The sequence below is a fragment of the Parus major genome, chromosome 1 (assembly GCF_001522545.3).
Source record: "Parus major isolate Abel chromosome 1, Parus_major1.1, whole genome shotgun sequence".
In the NCBI taxonomy this organism is placed as follows: domain Eukaryota; kingdom Metazoa; phylum Chordata; class Aves; order Passeriformes; family Paridae; genus Parus; species Parus major.
In genome coordinates this window covers 56,318,538-56,342,050 of record NC_031768.1, presented here as the reverse complement: position 1 = coordinate 56,342,050, position 23,513 = coordinate 56,318,538, and the positions used below count along the sequence as shown (strand labels likewise).

Genomic DNA, 23,513 nt, shown 5'->3' with positions numbered 1-23,513 from the left:
CTCCTGGAGTTCTGGGTTGTGATACAGGAACAGTTAAGGCTGCCAAAAATATATGTGTTAATGACTAGTCTTACTTTCTAGATTTCAGCAGCAAATGACTCACCTCATGCATGACAGTAGTTCTTAACCTCTTGATACTGGCTTGATGTTAGACAGACTAGAGACCTATTGGAGAGAAATGTTATTGCAGAGCTCTGAATAATGCATATTCTAGATGCACCAAGGCTGACAAGGCTGTGTAGGTGGAAGATGTCACTCCCACTGGCTGTGTCTTCATTACTGAAATTCAAGCATTAGCTCTTTTTGACTCCAAGTTTTTTGTTTACGAATGAATAATGAGAGCTCTAATTCGATAATTAATTCTTACTCCAGGTATTTTTGACTGTCTTTTGTTTACTTGTCGTTGGCATACAGGGGTTTTCTGGTCCAAGGGAGAATACACAAACAACAACAGAAGACCTAACCACTACTTATTTTCATTTTTGGTGGTTTTCTCCTACATGGAATCAGCACATATGTGTTTACTTTTTATTACAGTTTTAAATTATTTGGGCCAGCAGATGGAAAGCAAAGGAGGATAGTAATAATTTCTATCAGTGGTTCTCTTATCCCTTTGCCTCCAGCACATGTTCTGTGGTTTTTATTTGTCTTCAACAATCTACACATCAAATATTTATATTCCTAGTTCTTTTACCCTAATAGAGGAATTCAGTTGGTATTTCCATGGGAAATGCTCCTTCAGGAAAAGAAGAATCTCAAGACTCCAAGTCATCTGCTTCTCAGAAAAAAGAATCCTGCAACATGTCTTAGAATATAAGAATATTTTCAGCAGTTTGTAGGATTTAAAAAGAATAAAAAATAAAATTTCAAACCTAGGGGTCCTTGCATGGAGATGTTACTATTTATTTAACTGAATTACTGAATTACTGAAGTAATTTTACCTGATACATAGTAGGGTTTTAATTGCTTCATGAGGAAGTGTTGTTCCCTGGTATACTATTACAGCTAGTTCTTGCTTCTCTTTTTTTTCTCTTGCATTTGAATTATCTCCCACTGTATTGCTCTCTAAGATAATGACACTGCACTTGATACAACTATTTTTCATTCTCCTTCAACACTGTAGTTATCCATGATACTCTGTTTTTCTCAGATCACAATCTTCCATTGAACTGGTGATCCCTCACAATGCTGTTTATGATGTTTATATCAAGGTCCTCAGTGAAATACCAATAAATTTCCCATCAATTATGTTTCTAGATATTAATACTTTTCCTTCTAACATAAACTCTTTTTTCTAAAGCATGAATCCCCGTTGTTTTGATTCACAGAAGTATTTTCAGACAATTATCCAAACTGCAGAAGAGATTGTGTTGAGGAAAAAGCCCTCTTCAGATGTGCAAATAAGTGACTCCTCTGATATACCACTGCCTGGATATCACTGAGATACTTTGTTTAGTTGTACCCGACACAAATTTACCAGCTTAAGAAAAGAAGAAAATATAACTTTTTTTATTTCTTATTTTTAAATTATTTACATTTTTAATATTATTTTAATTTTTAATAAAATATTATAAAATAATATTTTAAAATACAATTTACAAACTGAGTAGCAGCTCATGAACAATATTGGTAAATTGAATGACTTTATAATAGTTTGATGGAAGACTTAGGGATTAAAAGGAATGTCTGCATTAGGAAGCAGTATAGTGCAATAAGGATCAATCTGTGGAGTGAAACCATTAATTCAAGCAATCTACAGTACAAACATTTTAGATGGGGTACTTAAGAAAAGCTGCAGACATGTCTTACTTGCATCCCCTGAAGTGCAAGGGTGTGCTACTGTGGCACAATTCTTCACCTTGTCTTCTATGTACCCCAGATAAGAGATTAAAATGCATTCTTAATCCATTCCTTTAATAGTAACAAAGACTGGCAGAAATATAGGGTGAAACATCTCCCTAGAGATAAAGTGATGTACTATGTACTGACTTTGACATGTAATGAGAGATTTCTAAGTTAATCTATGTCTAAGAGCTCTTTATTTTTACCAAAGATGTACCAGCATCTTTGTTACCAAATTTATTTTTTACCAAAGATGTAGCCACAACTCTTACGACATCCTGAAGAAGAATTGCCTTTGGATTTGTGTTACCTACTTATACAAGTTAGAAGCTCTAACATATCTCACAGAGTTTTATATAAATTTGAATTTCGAATGTATTTTATTTGACATCTTTCATATAATTACTAACTTGTTTAAATATCACTGTGCTATTACCTGAGGTAAATGCAATAGAAAATCACTATGTTCAATGTTATTGTCTTACAGTTTCAATCCCTCTGTCAAACTGAAAACTTCTGTTAAATCTGCAGGGGAATTTTTATTTCATTTTCTTGTTCATTCCTAATGTGGATGAATAAATTGCTGGCTATATACTTACCAAGTATTTCCTGTGTCAGTTAGCCAAGCTTAAAATGGATCTGTGCACTTTTGTCATTGTCACAGAAAGGTTTTTTTCCTCACTGCACAATAATGGAATGTAGAAAAAATACACATTAATGTTTTTCAAAAATTTATTTGAATGATTGATAGTCAAATCAACTGCTGTTCATTCTAAGGCAGGTATTCAAACTTAATACAAACTAACTTTAGGAAAGAACTGAGCCCACACTTAAATCAGAAGTTTTCTTCAGGAGAGCTTGGAGTGAATTCAAAAGGTGGGTGCCAACCAAGAATTCTATACTTACAAACAACAGCTGTAGAAGAATACAGCACAGTGCTTGAAGTGCTCAATAGCAGGGGAACTGGGCACTGACTTCCCCACCCAATTTACATTAAAGTGCCATAAGATAAAAAAAATTATGGACGGCAAGAGTATACACCAGAATGCAAATCTGGCTCTTCTCTACTTGGTGCAATGCCTTACAGAATAGAAGAATTAGGTTTTATTCCAAATCTCCAGCTGTTGTGGCATTGCTCTAAACATTGCATTACTCATGTGAAAGGCAGACTGCTACGTGAGGTCCAGCCTCATGCAAGCAGATATGTGTGTCTCAGAGATACCTTGTCAAATTGGAAAGGAAAGGGTGTTCAGAAATCTATTTTTATAATTTCAAACTTTAAAATTTCAAAATTTATGATTTTCAAACTGATCTTGAAATCTCTCTGTTTGATAATCCAATATCTATACAGTCTGTTCTGAGGTGTCTAATTCAGCAAAATTCAGTTCCTGGGTTACACCAAATAACATAGACTAGCACACACACAAGCTTTGCTTTGGAGCTTATTCTTAGGGCACAACTACTGCTTAAGGTATCTATGTGGGAAGGTTTTGTACCAGTGACATTTGCAAATCTCTAATATCACTTAGGAGGTGACTAACATTTCCACTGGTAATATTCCCCTTATAACTAAGCTCTTGCTGGAGGCCATGTATATTAACACCAAACTTCTCACAGCATTAAACTGGTAGGTGTCTTGATAATTAGATTAAAATTTCATAAAACAGAGACTACTCAGTATGCTCCACAGCAAAGCCTGAAACACATTTTGAGTATTTCAGATATACTGTAATCTACAAGAACTATAGTAGGACCCCAAATCAGACAAATCTCTGAGGAGAACCAGTCTAGATCTATCTGCTAGAGTGACCTCTCTGAAAGAAACTGAAAATACAGGCTTCATCAGTTCTTTCAACTAGGATAGCTACATTTTTGGGCAGAAAAACTCAAAATTACTAGGATGATAAAAAAAGTTAATGTAATAATTAACTTATGAACTAAACCATTTTTCCTCACTTTAGTTCCTCCATGATCTTAAAGGTAGGTCCTTACTTTGACACTTTATTTTGGTCCTTCTGGAAGCTTCCCAGCTGGAGCAAATCCACAATCCTCTGCAGTTAGCAGGGACACTGCTTCTGTCATCCCTGAGTCCTCTAACAATGCTTTCAGTATTTTGACCTGCAGGATACCAATTCATTGCTGTACCTCTCACTGCCTCTTATTTCTCTCTCACCCTTGACAAACCCCTGCACTTCCTATCTCTGTGCTTGCTCAGAATTCTCTCCAGAAAAAATTAAAACTCCCCTGAAGAGATCCACATGGCCCACTCATTTTGAAGGAACAGAAATGTAATTTTGAAAAGTAGATTAGTAGAAAAGGAGAAAAAAAGTAAAAGAAAATTCTTCTCTGAAGAATTTACAACTGTTAACCTTATTCTACAAAACTGATCTAAACTGAAGACAAGTAAACATCTAGGTCATCCCATTTCTTCATGACCCTCTCACACAGCATCCCCTAGTTCAGTGTGATGGCAGTTTTGCATCTCAGGCCTATCACTCAATACACCCTTAGACTGCACAGCAAGAGCAGCATTGAATGCTGCATCACTGCAGCAGTAATCAAGGGCTACAATATTCATTTGTAAAACTACTGTTCTCTTAAAAAGGGTGCCCAGAGTCCTAAAGTGGTGAAAAAAAATTGACTTCATGGCTACAGAAATTGTTTGAGACACAAATTCAACAAAGCTCAATATTTAACCTATATTCAAGCCAGGTGCTTTTTGTTTCTTTGTTTGCTAGCTTGTTTGTTTTTTTCAAGTTTAATTCTGCCAAAAGCAGTTACAGGATTGGTTTCATAAAGGGAGTTTGAAACCATTGATTTCGTATAGGCATTATGTGATCCCATAGGAGCAATGAGGAAAAAAGATTCTATGCAGAAATGTTTATTCATTGGTATTCATCTCTTAAAGCTTTCTGTGCTCTGTGATAATATGACCTTTGTATTTTCTATTGACCACCAGACTTGTATTCAATATAATACTTTATTTAAATATTCATGTATTAAGGCATGTAAGTATACTGTATGTTAACTTTTGGTCCATTTGTTTCTTAAGTTATACTAAAGGGTTTAGATTTGGGGGAAAAAAAATTAAATATGTCCTTGAAAACTTGTAACTAGATCTTTATAAATATTACAAAAACAATAATTTTGCATCAGTATGGTGAACAAGTAGCAAAGTGCCTGAAGAATATAAATTGAATGTTCTCTAGAAGAATTGGTAAAGGTTAAAATTCATCATTTTAACTGATAGGGCTTTCTTTGGGAAATAACTGATGCAATGAATACAAAATGTTATGATAATTTTGTGTTTTCCTCAGTGTTTTTTTTTTCCCTTGAAAAACAATATCTCTTCAATAATAAAGCACACATTTTTTCATTCATTCTAGACCTAAAGTTTCCTACAGTGCTTGTCTTCATACAAAACTGAGAGTTTTTTCACTTTAAATGGAATTTTATATCTGAATGGAGTCAACTCTTCTGTCCAGGAAAGGAGAGGTTTCACTCCTATAGTAAATATACAGTGATTCAGATCATTTCAGGAAAAGATTTAACCTAGACATGGTATGAGGAGTGGTTGCTAAATAGCACATTTACTACCACAGTTTCCATAGTAATTTTAATACTGTAGCAGGCTGGAGGCTAAACTAGAAAAATAGGCATAAATACAGTTTATGCTAGAAATAATGACAATATTTAGGAGCATCTGTTTGTCCCAGACACTGCACCAATGCCAGTAACAGATAACTTTTGCTTTCAGAGTCCTACCATCTACTAAGTGAAGCAGAAAGGTACTGCCATCTTTATGTAGCTAGAAAATTGAGTTAGAAAGAAATTGAAAGATGTTTCTTTGATAGCCATATAAGAAGACTTCCACAGAAATTAACTCTGATATGTTGAGTTTCAGACCGGTTTATAAACTAGACTTCAATTTTCCATTGAGTATATTTTACCCCATTTAACTATTACTCAAAATGCAGATTAACCTCCTGTGCTGATGGCTCAGGAGCAGACTTGCATGTAAATCTGGTATAAATTTGTGAGGATGAACTAGTTTAAGTAATATTATTTCTTTCTACCATGTCAACACTTCTGCCCACAAAAGAATCTCAGTGCTTTTTAAATTTGGGGTCTGAAACAGGCTTTTAATTGCTTTGCCAATTTAAAACTTGTAAGTATGATTAGACTGTGGCAAAATAGGGACACACAAGTCCAGATTTGTATTTGGCATTGCTGGCAATCACTGGTTCAAACATTTCCAGACTTTCTCCGTGAGATATTAATTTCCCACTCTGAGTTTCAGGCAAGCTGTCACCTCCAAGAACTAGTTTTGTGGCAGACAGACACTGTAGCTCAGCACTGAGTACCATTTGGTAGGCTAAGAACTACAGATACATGCACTCAAGCCCTATGTTCAGAAACTGCACTGTGCCAGCGCAGGTTAGGGGCTTTCTTAATTCACCTTCAGACATACAAATCTCTCTAAAAGTTCACCATGAAAGGCACGGTGACTCTGAATATGTGTTTGTGTGAAGTTCACCGCTAATCTTTATATGAGCTAAGAATTATTCCTACTCCTTTTATATCTTTCTCTTTTCCCCCTTCTCTTTCTGCAGGCTGTTCAGATAAGGATTTTCATTGTCATTGTTCCCACTCTACTCTGAATAAGTGGAGTGTATGAAAAAGCCAAAATCACAAAAGGACTCGACTCACAAATACTGATGCCACCACTGGACTTGAATTTAAAGTTTTCTCACAAGGACACTGCTAACATTTATCCTCCTCTCTGCAGGCCAACAAATTAAAATATTACTTGAAGTCTCAGATCAGTTTCTGCAAGAGCATTTCATTTTGATTGATATTCTCTATTAATATCAGTGATGCTAGTTAGCTTTAAGACACCCCAAAGGGTAGTCAGCTAGTTAAAACTCCACATGAACCTCATGCCAGCTGTTTAGCCCCTTGAAAGTTTTGCTGAGCATTGACAGAAGACCTTATCAATCATTACAATTAAGTGCCTTCACTGTCCCTTCTAAGGGAAGTCAGCTGAAGTACCATCTGTTATTTTGCTTTCAAAACTCACTGGTCTCCTCTAAGCCAGCCGTTTCACTTTTGAAATTACATTTCTTTTTCATGAGAATGATGGGCTGATGCAGAAAACTTTTTGTTTTAATAATCAGCAGTTTCTATGATGTGACATAATTTTTGCAGTGCTCAGGGCCTTTTACAAATCAAAAGGAATCCAACTAAAACAGTAATTAATGTCAAATGACTAGTCACATACGTTTGTATTTAATTAAAAAAGTTCTAATCTTTGATTAAAACTCCTCACACGTTCTTGTGACTGCAAACTGTTGTCTAAAAAGAGAAAGTAATTTGGTACATAATCTATTGTGTCTTCTAACTGACACCTGCTAATTGTCTCAGCAGCAAATGGCAACGATTTAATTGAGGAAGTCAAAAAGTTTATCTTACATGTTCAACAGATTTTTTTTTCTGTATTATATTCCTTTATCACATTAGAAAGATCTCTTCCTGAGTGATCTTTATCCCTCTAAGAATTTTATGCTCTCTAACAACATGATTTCGTATAGTAAAGTCAAAAGATATTCTTTACTGGACCATTCTTCTAATATGCAGTTAATGTTTCATTAATGCTATTAATCTCTTGGGGTTTTTTTTCTAAACATTAACTTATCTGAACAGTGGATGCTGCAAACAGGTTTCTATACTCATAGCTTACAGGGAGAAAATCAGGAGGAGTAAGCCACAGAAATTATCTCCACAGGAATTCTGGCATTCAGAATTTCAGCTGGTGAAAAGCTGGCAGCTATAGCCACATTCAGCACTATAGTGAAGACCTTTCCCCTTTTCCTCATCCTCTTGGGGTCTTAGCTTTTGTACCAGCAGTACAAAGAATATTGTTAAGGAAGAAGTGCCTCAGAGGAAAGAATATTCTTTACCAGCTTCTACCCTTTTTTGCTTTTACTCATCAGTGCAGAGTCTAACTGTGATTTAACAAAAATTATAGTCACTGTTATGTCTGTGTTTACTGCTGAGGTGCTCTTTCTTTCTAGGCTTATGGTTAATCTGCTAGCTATATTTTTTTTCTTTCTGTCTTCTCTGGCACGATCATTTGTTGTCTGTAGTTTTCCTGAACTAGAATTGTGACACTCCAAATATATTGGAGTGAAATTCTCAACAAGTATTTTGTCTGCTTTATGTCTTATTTTACCAATATATTAAAAAGCCCTTTGGCATATTGAATGAAGAGTTCTCAGGGAAGAATACCATCACTATATTTTGACAGCACATGTTTCAAAGCCACATGTAATCCACAGAGCCAACTGGTGAAGTTTGTCTTTAAATATATTTTGGTTCTGATGGCTTCAGACACCGGTGAGCTGTGATACCTCCAGTCAAAACTACCTAGTTGGGCACAGTCATTTTCAACTTTCTTGCAACCCAAAACACATCTGGACCCACCCCAGTATCAGGCACTGGGATGCTGCCACTACAAAAGGACCACTGCTACCCAAGTGGTGCTTGTGAGGGTGCCCATGTTGAGCAGCCTTATGGCATCTTCTGAGTTGAGTTCTACAGAGAAGTCTATATCTGAACAGTATCTACCCTTTTTCATCTAGAAATTTACAAAGAAAGGAAAGAACTGCTTTCCCTGCTGTGCAGACAGAGAAACTGTAGCACAGCACCTATCCAAGATCACAGGTCTAATCAGTAGTAAACAAAATAAACTTGTGTCACCTGATTTCCATATTCCTTCTATACAGTCAAAATATAAAAATAGCTGTCTATCAATACACATGAATGTATAGAGACAGATAACAATATGGATGATCTAGAAAGCTTTGTGACTTTTTCTACAGTTAGTTGGCTGCAGCATGTCAATAGAATAATAAATAAATACAGCAGAAGCCTTAACTACTTCTTTTTTACATAATGAACTTTCAAGTATCTAAATTTGGGCTCCTTGTCCTGATAGTCTCTTCTGTTTTATCCTACAGTTATTCATCTTCTGTTCCTGCCTGTTTCATGCCTTCATTATCTCTTACCTGCTGTGACCTCTTAGCCACTGTAACCTTCTTCCCTCTAATCTCCCTCCTCCAGTCCACTCCAAACACTGTGGCCAAGGTTATCTTTCTTGTTCATAACTCTGATCATGTCAAGTCTTCTCTCAGTGGACCTCGGGTGGTTTTCTGTCTCATTACTTGACAAGGTCAAATTTCTCCTCTGAAATTTTGAGGTTTTGCAAGAGTCTGCCTTAGTCTACCAGTGGACTGAGTCCTTACTCTTTCCTGCCTCTGATACAGTCCCACTTACTGTATCACTCACATATCTCATGCATGACTTCCTTTTTCTATTCCCAAAACTACTCACCGTCTAAACTATCCTCTCTGTTCTAACCTGCCAACCAACTTAACACTCCTCTTTTTTGTTTCTTTGTGCATTCTGTGTAAATTTGTTTATGAGTGCTTTGGAGCAAGAGGCTTGTTTCTGAAAATATGAGGTGTTTGTGAAGTTGCAGGTAAAACAATGGAGTTGATGAAATAATTATGAAATTTACTTCATCATTTTGCATCACACTGTAAATAAATATACAAAGTATAATTTAAATATTTTCATACTAAGTAAACAAAAGAAATGCCTCCAATTCTCTTCTTCTCCAAATTTATAGTGCAGCAAAGGAAAGGAAAAGCAGTTCCTACGTGTGAGTCAGATATAATTGACAAATTTAATTCCTTCACCAGATTGCCTCTCCTTTGAAGGCTGACCACAAACAGCTGATACGTATTTAAACCACAGCCTGGACTTTATGGTGGAGTAAAGTTTACTTTTGATTCTCACTAACATGTGACCCCTGAAAAAATTATATGAGCTCTGTGAGTTTCTCACAAGAGCCTTGAGCCATAGTTAATTTTGAAATAAATATGCTGCCTTTCAAAAAAACAGCTCCTACTGAAAAAAGACAGGTACACCTAAATCTGTAAAGCAGAAAAGAAAAAAACGAAAAAAAAAAAAAGAATAAAGTGGATCATGGAAAGAAATCATAGGCAAGGTATATAACAATTAAAAATGTTGGGCAAAAACTAATGGCAGAAATTTCATTTCTTTCATCCTTACAAAAAAAAAAAAACAAACCAAAAAAAAACCAAACCCAGACACAACAGAACCTTTTATTTCTAGGAGTTTCCTCAGGCAAGGGGCATATCAGCTTGTTTATCATACAAATCTCCCCCATAATTCAGCTATTAAACAACAAGATTCTATAATCTATTGTCAGTTAAATTAATGTTTGTAAATATTTACTGCTGATGGTGGTATAATACCAGAAGTATCTAAGGGCAACTGCTACGAGTTTTATTGATAGAAGCAGTGGGAAATGGAAAGAAAAACTTGCAGCAGCAAATCAGTAACTCTTTCTGAAGCAAATGCAGTATATGTAATATACTTCTTTTAGTTTAGCTATGAAATGAACTAACAAAAGAAATAACAAAACAAACTCTGGCCACACAAGATTTGCATCTTGATATGCCATTAACTTGATTAATTAGAAGTATCTTCTTAAACTGTAATATATAGACAAATTAAAAAAAAAAATCTGTATCTGATGCTACTGTGGGAAAACAATCCCCCTCTCCAATTCATCAAAGTAATTTGAACAGCAAAAGAGATAAAAACGTGTCATTATAAAGTGATAAAGGAATTTATCTGATTGAGAGCTCAACATACAACCCTGATCACTAGCTGCTTTAACTCAGACATGCTTTCACATTTGTAACACTTCACACATCTGGAGACACATGCCAACTATTTATCTATCTGCTCTAAAAGTGTTAGTAGAAGTTTTTTATTATTCTTTCTTTGAAATACACCAACAATGCTAGAAATATTGATACCTATAACGAAAACATGTTGTTAAATTCAACCACACCTGTTAATGTCAGGTGTAATTGCACTGGTTTTAGTAAAAATGTACCAGAGACTCTACTCCCACTTTGTGGTGCTACTGAGTTAGTGTTGATAATGACCAAATCTAAATATTTTGGTTGTAAGCACTGTATTTGAAAAATGAAATTAAAAATTCAAATTTCACTGAAACAAACTATCCGTTCTTTTTCAGTATATCTCTGAACCAAATTAAAGCAGAATTTCAGTGTGGCAGCCAAGTATATTTATATACTTCATTTTAAATAATTTTCATTAACTTTTAATAGGATAATTTTTTATTAGCTGGTATGGTAGAAATCTTCCAAATTATTAACCCCAAACAAAAATCATTATATATTTTATACATATATATATATATATGTATATTATACACATTATATATATACTATACTACAATTAAAATATCACCCCTATTTTGAATACCACAGCTGCCTCCATACTGAATGGCAAAATTCTATAGGAAGGCAGGAAGGCAGGAAGGAAGTTAGGAGTTTTTTTTATGATATGACAAGAGTCAAGCACTGTTGTTTAGCCCACAGGTCTCAGTTTCCTTGTTGCTGTGGAACACAGCAACTTTCCATTTAACATTCCAATTTTCTCTCTGTGTGATTTTCAGTGCTGTGACATTTAGAAGGGATGACAAAATCTCAATACTTGTTTATTCCATAGGTCAATATTCCAAATAGTTGTCTTGATACATTAGAAATGTTGGCTGCATTACTGTTAATATTGACACCTGATATTTACTCCACAGAAGGAAAAAAGGTCATGCTTTTATCATCTCTTTCTTCCTAATTAATTGCATAAATATGCTTAATACTGGAAAGGACCTGTTAAACCCAATGAGAATTTGTTCTGTTCAGAAGGGTAAGTGCTAGGCCTCGCTTATACTATAGCCAACTATTAAGTGAATTAATAATTTTAAATTCATGCCAGTTATGCACAACAGCAAGTCTCCCAACATACTGGTATTTGCATAACTCTGTATGTTAACCATCATTGCTCCCTTTATGTGATAAGGTGTGAACACTAATTATTGTAATTTTTCTTTTTTGTTCCAGTGACTGGAAGGAAAACATGTATTAGAATCTACCAGAGAGCATCCACAGCTTCAACTCTAAATGAACATACTGAAAAAGAATAATGTATCCAAACAGAATAAAGAGATTTAGTATTAATATTTAAATTTATTTTAGTTTCTTAGTAAAGGCCCTACACTTCGTGTATGTGGGGATTTAGTGACGTATTGTTTAGGTCTGCCAGGTGTAATTTTGTTTTGTATCTTATTTTAAAGTCTTTGAACTAGACAGCAGAGACAATAATTTGATGTCTTTGAGGACTTTCAAAATCCTCCTGTGAGTTTTTAACATTTTTTTTTTCATGCATTTACTTTATGATAAGTGGCTTTTCAGATGTTTGGGTCCAATTCCCAGGGTACTGTAGCCAGTTGTTTGAGAGAATTGCTGTTTACTACAAGACAATAAATGGCCCCTGTTTGTGAATACTTTCTCATATAGTCTGCAAACCAAAGAGTTTCCTACATGAAATGCTTTAGAAAAGTCACAAGCAAACTTCAGAATTCTCCTCACTCATTTGTTAAAAAAAAAACCCAACCAAAAAAACCCTAAAAGAAGTTGAGATTAAAAGTTCATGAATTAATTGCTCTTCTTTATAAATTCAATTGCATGGGGACTTCTGTGATTTTTGTGTCACATGGGCCAAATTATATCAGGATGATCATGAAGGTGAAGGCTAAAATCTGATTATGCTTTCATGAGCCTTTAGTAGAAAAATGCAACAAGCAATTATTTGGTCTGCAAGAGAGCAGGATCAGGACTATAGTCATAATACCATAGAGACAATTTATGTCTGCTGAAAAGATGAATGCTATACTAACATGACTGCAGCCTTTAAAAGTCAGAGACAATGATCAGGAAGAAAACAGCAAAGCAATTGAAAGTGCATTTCTTCAGCAGTACTCTATACAATTCTATGCAGTAATAAGAGCTCAGTAGGTCTTAATTCAGACATTTTTGTGACCAAATATATTTCATACAGCTTGACACCTCATATTAGCAATTATTTTTTTCTTTCTTGTGGTTGTATGTGGTCTTCTCCAAAATGCAGGTTTTTTGATGGACATTCGTCACTGTAGGATGAGAACATCTAATACTAATGCACCAAGCGCTACAAATTAATCTACTTTAATTTTGTTCTGGCACCCTTGCTTAAAAGAGAAGTGTGTGACCTGCTTCATGTTCATAAATTAAAATTACCTACATACAAATTTTGCATATATTTTCATTAAAGCCAGCTAAGTAAAGAGAAAATCCTTGCAACTGAAGCAGAAACTTGCTGAGGTGTAAAATGGTCATTATTTCTTGTGGGATTTCATTCCATTGTATCAAGTCTATCCACCAAAGATGTCAGTCCTTCTCCAGATAAACTATATTTATGTCAAACTATTCTGAGACAAAACCCCAAAACCAGTCAACCAATTGTCACAAAGGACTCTGTCTTTTTAATATCCTGAGTCATTAAGCACCTTCAAATAAGGCTGAGATGTTGAACTTGACTGGTGAGCTCTGAGACAAGCTTTGTGCCCTCAGACATCAGGTGGCAGCAAACATGGAGGGTGTGCACTGCAGCACCCTGGCAGACAGTTTTCCAGGAAGTGAGGGTGTGTTTAGGGCATTACACAAACGATGTAAGTGATCCTGGATCATCATTCACCATAACCAAATGGTGTGTTCTTGTACCTCAGAGATGCTTATATACCCTTAGTTTGTCTTTTCAAATAAGTTTTTAATTAAGAATGCAAATTTTACTTCTTTGGTAAAGCTTTAAAGAACAATCTTCCAAAAAGCATTTAATTTAGGTTTGATACAAGTTACTGCATGCCAAACAGGAAATATCTATTAAAAAATACAGAGTAAAAAAAAAGGATAAAAAAACTAATTATATAGTCCCTACATCTAAATAAATGTATTTAAAATAACTATGCTATTTTAGTAACATAACTGACTCATTAGCTCTAATTTAAATACCTGTAGTGTAAAACAAATTTCACCTTAAAATATTACCCCTCCCAATATAATAGACCCTCCTTTATGCACCACAGTGGACATACTTAGTGGAACAGGCACATGGTAGAAGTTAGCCCTTTAAATATTTAATGCCTCTGCACATTAAATAAAACTGTCTGCAACATATATTTTGTAGTGATTTATTTGCAATTCAGATGTTATCTCTAGATGTATGTAAAACCGTTAAGTCTGCTAACAATTTTAGAAATTATAATAAAACAGAAAATTGTAGCAATTCATTTATGTTAATTTACTGACACTAAATTCCTCAGGGCAGCAACCATGAATACACTTTCTTATATAAAACTAAACCTGTTTTGGTACCTAACATATCAACATTATGGACAGAAATGCTGCCCAAGATTTAGATCTGCATAGATTTCTTTGTTTGTTTATCTTACTCTATTTTTTTAATTTATTTTTTGCATAATTTATCCAAAATATGCATTTAATTAAAGAGTAATTTTTTTTTTATGTACTCATTGTTAAGATGGCTTAAAGGACCTAATTTCCAGGACACAGACATTTCACAATTTTAAAAAACCAAGCCAGTTTAATATGTCTTCCATAAAGATAGAAAAAGTCACTAAGTGTTTTTAGTGGTCTCAAGGAAACAGTATTTCATATTTTAATTTTAGGATCTGTTTTTGTTTTTGCAGCAGGTTATAGGATTTTTTAAATGTTAATTTTGCACCTTGGTTATTACATTCTGTTCTGGCTTTTTTATAGCACTGGCTTCTGACTAATCACTTATGACAAGACTGTAAGACAACACTTTGCCTGCAGAAAGGGGGATGTATAGCAGCACCATCCCAGGAGCAGAGAAGGAAATTATGACTTTTAGAAACGTTATTTCCTCTCTCGCTTACCCCTGGCTCTAAGGGGGGGCAGAAACCCCTACTGCTCTGTGCTGGCAGCCAACTGTCAGTTCAGCTTATCTCAGATGGCCAATGTGTTGAGGGGATGAAGCCAAAGTCCTGCATGGCCTTGAGCACCAGCTGCCAATGCCCCATCAGGACAGGGACCAGCGGCCCCTCACAGGCTGCTGTCATCACTCTCCAGCTTTTGCTGTGACCTCAAGTCACACTAGCCCATGCCAGGAAACAAGCCCTCAAGTATCCCTTATTTTCCTGCATAGTGGGGACAAGAGCATTTGACAATCCTATTTGGTGATTATGCCACTGAAACCAGTATAGAGACCTCAATTTGGTAGTCAAACAAGGCAAAAAAATCATCTCCAAACCCATTACCTGCTTGTTGATATACTGGACACATTGGGCAAGAACTTCATTTTGTAGTACCTGAGAGCAAATTCCTCATAGGCGGGTCCCTCTTCTGGATTCTCTCCTGCCATCAGGAGATGAAAGAGAGCTTCGTACAAATAAATGGCTTGTGTTGCACCTACAGTCGTGTCAAACTTTGAAAACCTCATGCTCTAGACAGCCTTGCCTTGCTGCTAATTGGTATGTTTTTCTTTAAAAAGTGAAGATTCTAACCTTTTACTTTGACAGATATGTGGGCAAAATGCCACACAACATTTTGAAAGCTTATCTATAGTCTGCTGTTTACAAGTCTTGTTTGTGTTGGAGCTCACATAGGAGTATACAAATGAAAATGGTTAGCAGGAACAAGACTGGAGGGTTGGTTTCAAATAGATGCGTAAGCTGGCAAAGAAAGGTTATCAGCTACAAAATATCTAAAGATGTTGCTTCCTTGCAAAAGGCATATAAACGTAACACTTGACTCAACAGATTTTTTTATTATCATTATTTATTCCTAGTTGTGTCCCTGAACTTTTGGGATGGAGAGCAAAGACAGTTTCATTACCTGTTTTGGGTTGGTTGTTTTTGCTTTAGGTTTTGGTTTTTTCCTTCTAATCTTCTGAAATTGCAACTAGGAGAGAGTAAATGGGATTCCATCTCTCTGAGAGATTTAACAACAGAATTGTTCACAGAGTTGCAATCAGTCGTGTTTAAAGTAGAGCTACTAACTGCATAACTAAATAAGGGAATACTTTAGAAACAAAAGGGTTGAATAACATGTAAACTTATCTTGTAAAATCTTTTGTGTCCAATGTATAAGAAATTTCACACACCGTTAGGAGAGTTTGAAATTTTCTCCGGGTGTGCAAAATGCTAGCTAAGAAAAACTAAAATGAAAAAAAAAAATATGGAAATAATTATAATACATTATATCAATATTATATAGATACATACAATATTATACCATTATATCATTTTTATGATGTTATATTATTATATTATATTATTATATATAACATATTGATAACAGAAATCTGGCTTAATTCTTTTGCTGTTGTTGTCAGTGGTTTTGTTTCCAGTATGAACTTTATCTCCTGCAAATTTATACACACAGATCACATGGCACTTACAGATCACAGGCTTACTCTCTTCAGGAAAGAGGAACTTGATTTCCAGCTGCACTTGGAATTCAAAAGTTTCAAAGATGATATCTTCATCTCACCTAGAGAGTAATTGTAAGAATAGTGGCAGAGGTGAATTTCTGTGGATCAGGATTACCTAGTACTTTACAGGTGAATTATTCTGGAGTCTTCCTCAATCTTTTGCTTTCTACCAATACTGGCAGGTGGCAGCTTCAGCTCTGGTTACACTAGTCTTCCTTCACATGAAAATTCTGACACGTCTGACTGATGTAACAGTTTTCAATCTCTAAGTAGTCCTTTGTGAGGAGAAAGTGAGGCATTGAACTTTACCATATTTCCTTGTCTACAGACAGTAAACATTAGATCTAAAGCAATTGTAATACTGAAATACTAGAAGAGAGAAGAGATTCAGTGACATGCAGTACTGAGATTTCAGTGAATTCCAATGTGTTAATTACTATTGATAATATAATTATATTCTTAGGGATATTCCTACATACGAAGCATAAGAAACTTGCCTAGATGCTGTTGGGTCAGCAATTTTGTTTGATATATTGTTTGTTTTAATGAAGAAAATGAAAATATTTTTTCCATACCAAACCTCACTGAGAATAATCTTAAAAACTACTAGGTAGGGTCTTTTTCTTAGAGTTCTTCCAGCACATGATTTTGCCCTTAAAGAGCTCTCATGAAATACATTTATTAAGACTTTTGTAAGGGCCTCCATTTTTATTTTATTTTCTTGATCTTTCATATCACGAGATATGTCTAGAAATATTATTTTAACTACAAAAGCCTATAGTGACAGAACAAGGGGGAATGGCTTTAAAATGAAAGAGAGTAAATTTCGATTAGGTATTAGGGAAAAAAATTTTTACTGTGAGGGTTACAAGACACTGGTACAGGTGGCCCAAAGAACTTGCTGATCTCCATTCCTGGAGGCAATCAAGGCCAGGCTGGATAGGATTTCGAGCAACCTGATCTAGTGAAAGGTGTCTGTGACCATGGCAGGGGTATTGGAACTATGTAATTTTTAGGTCCATTCCAGCCCAAATCACTCTGTGATTCTATGATTTTGGCTTCTCCAACTTTGTCCTGTATCAGTACTTCTATCTGCAAAATATAAATCATTTAGCCAGATCTTTGAGTTTGATCTGCCTTTACCTTTTCCTTATAGCTAGCACTATCTGCACTCCCAGGAAAATTTTAAATCTCAAAGATAAGATTCTACCCAAAACAAAGCTTGATAAAATATCCAAAGTTAGAATAGAAAATGTGCATCCATTGGCTGGATGTAAGACACCAGGTCTTCTTGTTTGTGCATGGTCCCAGTCTGGCTGCTCTGCAGGTTTGCAGGTTATGCACAGTACACTCCCCAAACCCAAGAGAGTATCTTCTTTCCTTCCCCTCTGAGACTTACATAGTAGCTCTGTTCCCTGCTTTTCTCAGCATTTATTGGAGTTTCTGTTCACTTTTGATTTTTTCTTTCCCTTCTTCCTCCTTTCTCCTTTTTTATCCTGCATTTCTATTTGACCATTCCCAAGGAAGTCATAATACTTCCAGAGTGCAACTGAAGCCAAAGGGGAACAGAACAACGAAAAACTGTCCTGTCCTGCCACATAATCTTTAAATGACATAGGAGACATTAACCATTAACAATAACTGCAATCAAATTAATTCTGTCTACAAAACCAGGTATTTAATAGAATTTAATTTTTTTATAATTTCTAAAGTATTTAAATGATTATATTAGTGACAGGTCTATGTGCTCTAATCTCTAACAAACTTGTCACAAACAATTCACAAAACAGATTTTCATCAGTAAAGTACTTCATTATTCAGTGAAGCAAAGCATATTGTTGATCTCTATATGGTCTGATCTAATTTACTGTGCAAACAAAAATTGTCAGGTTTAAGAAAAATCCATACAATATTTGCTTCAGAAAAGTTTTAAAATGCTTCAGAGAATATCCTTTAATTGAAAATGCAGGTATTTTCTTTTCTTTTTTTACAAGATCTAGTGTCTATATTTACAGTATATTCCTATCTCACTGATACTTGCAGTGGGTGCATTATGTTAACATGCCAAGTCATATGATCATATTACTATGCCATATCCTAAGTCCAGCACTGGCATCATGTTACAACCAAATGGATAAAGTGTTTTATTTTAAAATGGTTTATTTTTTAAAGGAGGCTATGCAAGTAAACACACCAGCCCCTTGAGCATTATCTGAGTGTCTCTGTCTCGTCATCATTCTGCCCAGCAGCTCTACGAGCACTGGACAATTTCAGTTAAATTTGCAAGTGGTTTACAGGTGGTTTTAGTTTAAGTTTCATTTCAGTGAGTGGTTATGTATGCAACATAAATTGATACCCTGAGAGATGTAAAGATAGCTGTTGTACTTTTCCAGGCAACTGCTGCCTGGCCCAGCAGCAAGTGCCTCTCAGCCAGCCACTCGTAGCTGCAGGGTAACCATCAGACACAGGAGGAATCTGGTAGTAGTGGCAGAGGGAAAATTAAAATACACACCTGTAGGAAACCAGTTTTCAGTATTTCAATTGCTCTTAAAGAAATTATTTTTTAAAAAACTCATTAAGGAAACTTCTCAGTCTGTTTGAAACACGCTGAGTTTTATCTCAGTATGCCCTGCTTTCACTGTAATAAAAAAAGTAAAAAATGTTTCTGTATATTGTACTAAATAATCCTTAAATAATGTGCCTGAAAAGAGGCATAAGAATGCAGATCCTAAGAACCTTACATCTGGCCTAAAACTCATCCTTTCTGTAAGCCCAATGAATGTTTGTGAGTGTTTGTTTGTGTTTCCAAAATGACACAGGTACAACTATAACCATAATATTCCTATATAGAAGCCACAGGTATCAACTCTTTTGGTGAGAATTTGAGACTTCCTTGCTTGTCGTGGTTTTAAAACAACAAAACATTCCTACTCACTAATTCCATTTGCCTGAAGCCTTTTAAACAGCCCTGTGCCCTGCTTCAGCACCCTTTTCCTACTCCTCTCTTTTCTTGGGTCCTATCCTCCCATTAGCCCACTAACATAATTTGCAGACACTCTGTCTTGCCTTTACCTACTGTCCTGTTATTTTTTATTTTCTTTCTTAGCACTTCTCTCTTCTACATGTCCTGCTGGTGTGACCTCACAATTAAATTGACATAAAACTGCTTACATACAGAGCAACAAAAGGGGTTTCATCCGTTGCTCTGTTACAATTTCAAAACACTATTAACAAAGAATGTCCTTTTGGTCTATGCAAGTTACACTACTTTGCTACTATGGGATGAATTAAATCTGTGGAATGGTTTCTATAGATTTCATTGAGCTTCTGGACAATACTTCTCTTACATTTCTCTAGATGCCATACAATTTCTAGTTTTAATTGTTATTTTAACCCATTTTATACTACTGCTATGAAAAATAAATCGTGCCACACTAATTTGTTGATCACCCTTTTAGTCTTTTTAAAAGAGAAATGGATTTTGTACATTTTAATCCTCACACATAGTAACTGATCTTAATGACTGCATATTTTTAACAGTTCATTTACCTCATTTTCAGATTCTGTAAGAATGCTTGATGACTACCATTTAGTTAGGTGCTTTCAGCTCTTTAAGAATATCACCACTGACACCTTATACACACCCACATCTCTTCTTTGTTACTAAAAAACAGTTGACCAGAGGAAATGTCTTCATTTTCTGTGAGTATTAGAGTGCAGAAATATAATTTCTCTCCAGTACTTTCTGGTTTATAGATATGGCTAAATAATAGGCTGGACCGTTTTGTCATGGCTTGCTCACACAGGTAAAGCACAAGTTTGTTTATTAGTGGGTAATTAATTGTCTTATATATGGATTCTTTGTTCCTCAAATTTCCTCCTTGGCCTTTCTAATTTTACTTCTTTCTCTTGTTCTCAAGCTGATTGGATTTGGGCTTGCCCAATGATACATTTTAGGCTCAAATAACTTAAATACTGAACCTTGACATTTAACTATATTGATCTTTTCCTTGCCTCCTTATTTTCTTTTAGTTGTTTAGGGATATTTGTTCTGAGACTTCTGTGCTATGCTTAAGCACCCTCCACACCAAGACAATAGATTTTCATCTCAACACTTCTGATTGAGGTTATTTCTTATTTATTTACTTTTTTATTTTTTGAAAGAATAAAGGTTTATCTGTCTTTGCTAAAGATAGAGTAATAAAGTACTAGATTTCATCATGCACACAAAAAAAAATATCGAATACTGTTGTTTTTAAAAAATCAATTTTAAAAATGTTTGGACATGTGTCCTCTTACTACTTATTATTTTGGTTACCATCAAACTATGTCTCTCAATAAGCAAACACTTGAAGTATTGAAAAGTAGCATTCCAAAGCATAATTTAACTCCATACAGTTAATTGTTAGGGCTGTTCTACTGGACTTTGCTCCTCTGTTAAGCTTCTCTTATACAGAGTATTTAATGTGCTTTTCTTGATTTGGCAGACAGTGCAAATCTTCTACATGTGTATATTTTATTATTAAGGATTTGTGTTTTCCTATGTATTAGCCTCTCCACAGTCCAGCTTTCTCTCCAAGCTGTTAATAAGCACCTTTTTATTTTGTTTCTCTTTTGTTTGTTTTTTCAGCAATAAATACAAACTACATATTCAACATATAGTGACATGGCACAACATATAGGTATTATTTGCATTCCTTTGCATTACCATCATACATTTAATTTCCAACTGTTTTTTGTGAAAAATACAACAATTTCTGGTGAATAAATATGAAATCATGACGCCAGTCTAAGCTATCAAATATGTAATGTGTGAAAAAAAAATTGACAAAAAAGTATTATAGATATATTGTAAAATCATCACACTAATAAAATATTCATTACTTGCACAGGTGGATTAAAATCAATAAATGCCATTTTGTTATTATAAACTGTCTGATGCAACAAACATCAGCCTGACAGAGGCATATATTCATATGTGGGCACAATTTTTTAATGTGTATTTTTCCAGTTAGGCATCTAAGTCTCTACTGGGTTTAAGAGACACAATCTGTAAAGATGCCAAGATGGCATGATTTCCAAGAAATCATTAAAAATAATTTAAAATCAGCCATACCTGAGAATGAGTATTAAAATGCAGCCCTGCTGAACTTGACACCACAAAACCAAAGTGACTTGTAGAGCAAGGAGTTTCATTTATCATTATCTCCTGGCACTCAGTCAGAGGTTTGAAGATCCAGTGCTAGTGTTTCAGATTTTATTTCTCCTCTAAGTATTCCATGCATGTCGTTGGTATCAATGGATTGTTGTAAGCTGCAAGATGTTTGATAAAAAAAGACAGATTTTACAAGCAAAGACTCCAGTTACTTGTATAAAGTGTTATATAGTTTTTCCCTTAATTCAGAGTCCCGAGTACCTGTTTTACAAACTGCAGAGTGCCCTCAAATGTATTGAATTCATTGTGGAGTCAGAGTATTTGTGTAATGCTGAGTCATATTAAAAAAAAAGAAGAAAAGTACTCACTAGGATGGAGAAATAAGTGATGAAGACACTAGCCTCCTCTTCCTCAAAAAAAAAAAAAATAGAAAAGAAAAAAGATTCATCCTGGTTTTCGAGGCTGTTTTTTAAAGTAAACATGAGAAACACTGTCAGAAATACATTGCATATTATATGCCACCGTAATACAAACTTTTTTTTTTTTTTTTTTTTACACTCCTGCTGGTGTGCTTTTGTGCTCTGAAAGGAAACTAGTGGTACCACATGTGCACACACTTAGGCACGGTGTATAACCCGCAGTATGTGTACATACACACATGCCCCACAGGCTGCACACACACGAGTTATACCCCAAATGCAGCAGTATCTCTGGCACGCTAGAGGGAGCCATTACATAATTGCAATGACCCTTTTTTTTCCCCCCTCAATTAGCAGAACTGGCGTGGAAAAATCTCTGGATTTTCTGAGACATCCTGGAGGTTTGGCATAAGCTGCAGAATAAGGAGAAGAAAGCAGAGGACTCAAGTTGCAGTCAAACGAGGTCTCCTGATAGCTCAGGGGCTTACGCTGGTGTTTGTTCCACTTTTAATACTGTGCTGCTTTTATAGGGAACTTCTCCAAATACGTGACTTAGCCGAATACGCTAAATTCCCTCAGCCAATCTGAAGCCCTCATGCAGAAAGCAAAGCCCATTTTGTAAACATATCCTTTATTTCATCTGTTCGTCGCTCTCACACAGAAAGTTGGCTCGGCTGAGAGTAGTGGTTTTCCGCTGCCACTAATGTATGTATAGTTTATTTATACACTGCATTTTAACACGGCATTAGTTCTATAACGGTTACCAGCAGAGTCGCTCTGGATGGCAAACTATCCGTTTCACAGCTACAAAGAGGTCCTCAGGACGGGAAGATGGGTCTGGAAAGAACACTTATTTGAATTTATAAATCTGCAAGACTTTTTCCAAGTCAAATTATATTTATGGACATAATAACTCAGGACTGAAGGTTATCCTATTGAGCAAGGCAAACGAACAGCTGCCTTAACTGACTCTTTTAAGAGACGCTCCTCAAATAATTCAGGAGCGCCTTATAAGTGCTCTAGACTTTATTTTCTTCCTTTTTTTTTTTTTTTCCTTCTTTGTTTTTTTTTTCTTTTTCCTTTCCCCCTAAATGATTCTTGCTACTTACACGCTCGTCACAAATGGCAGCTTCTTTTCCGTACGCACGGGTCGAGACCGGCCCTCCGGCAATCCGAGCACGCACCTTTCCAGCCTCAGTCCTCCCCCCGCCACCGCCGCCCCCGGCCGGGAGCCTCCCTTGCGCGCCGGGGGTGGGGGCGGCCGCTGCTGCGGCCCCCGGCCCCTCACGGCGCCGCCGCCACCGCCCAGCTCCCCGGGGGCAGGGCATGGGCTCCCGCCCTCGGGAACTGCCCCTCGGGGAGGGCGAGACCCGCTCGGGGCGGCTCCCGCAGGGCCGGGGCGGAGGTGGCGGGAGGGTGTCCCCCCATCCACACCCCGCTTCTCTCGCCGCGCATCCCCGGGCCGGCCGTCACTAGGGGACCGTGCGACCGAGTCGAGTCCTCGCCCTCGCGGTGCTTAGGGCGAGTTCGGGGGCGTCGCGTCCCCCCCGCTTCCCCACCCGTCAAGGCGGAGGGCTTGTTAACACGTCTTACAAATAAATAAATAATGGGGGCGGGGAGGC

At 36.1% G+C, this 23,513-nt stretch overlaps 1 long non-coding RNA gene across 1 annotated transcript in view; it reads right to left on the bottom strand.

The window, feature by feature from the left end:
* Nucleotides 1-23,165, bottom strand: part of LOC107213299 — a 29,791-nt gene extending 6,626 nt beyond the window's left edge. The window contains exons 1-3 of the long non-coding RNA XR_004497526.1: nucleotides 23,001-23,165; nucleotides 21,434-21,630; nucleotides 16,285-16,376 (exon numbers count right to left, since the gene is read on the bottom strand). This is a non-coding gene — a long non-coding RNA (uncharacterized LOC107213299). The remainder of the gene's footprint in view (nucleotides 1-16,284; nucleotides 16,377-21,433; nucleotides 21,631-23,000) is intronic.
* Nucleotides 23,166-23,513: the final 348 nt, after the last annotated feature.